Source organism: Nicotiana attenuata, unplaced genomic scaffold (genome assembly GCF_001879085.1).
Source record: "Nicotiana attenuata strain UT unplaced genomic scaffold, NIATTr2, whole genome shotgun sequence".
NCBI classification, from domain to species: Eukaryota; Viridiplantae; Streptophyta; class Magnoliopsida; order Solanales; family Solanaceae; genus Nicotiana; species Nicotiana attenuata.
The window spans coordinates 83,832-84,462 of NW_017673404.1; positions in this window are offsets into that span (position 1 = coordinate 83,832).

Here is a 631-nt window from a genome sequence, read left to right on the forward strand (position 1 = left end):
CCTTTCTCTATTTCTTTTTCCCTTCATCTTCCCCTTCAATAATCTTTTCTTTTATTTGCTAGTCTCCACCCACTAATTTCGTCCCAACATCCCTCAACCACCGGTGGTCGGAAGAAAGCTTAAGCTTTGTCGTTGTTCTATCACCGAATTCATTGTCAAAATATCAGCAAAAGAAGGCAAATTTGCAATGATATTGGCGACCTCCACTTTCAAAATCATGGATTTCTGTTATTTTTTTCTGAAATTCCCTTTTTTTTTGGTAATAGTCTAATCATGACCATAGTAATATTGTGAATTTGATTTAGAAATAAGAGAAAGAAAGAATAATGAAGAAAAGGAGAAAGGAGAAGAAAGAAGAGTAAAGAAAGTAAGGGAGGAGGGTGAACGAGGAAGAAGGGGGACGGTTGGGTACAAATTAATACTAGGTATGTTTCAAGCGTTTTTTCTTTCTTTTTTTTTTCATTTTTGTATTTGTAACTTTTTTTTTGCTGATTTTGTATTTAAAAATGGGACCTGTAGAAGATTAAATTTTATTGGATTTAAATCCATAAAATTTATTGGACTATTTTTTAAATTAAATATATTTCGGTCCAAATAAATATTATGCGCTAATATAATTAGATCAATTGTA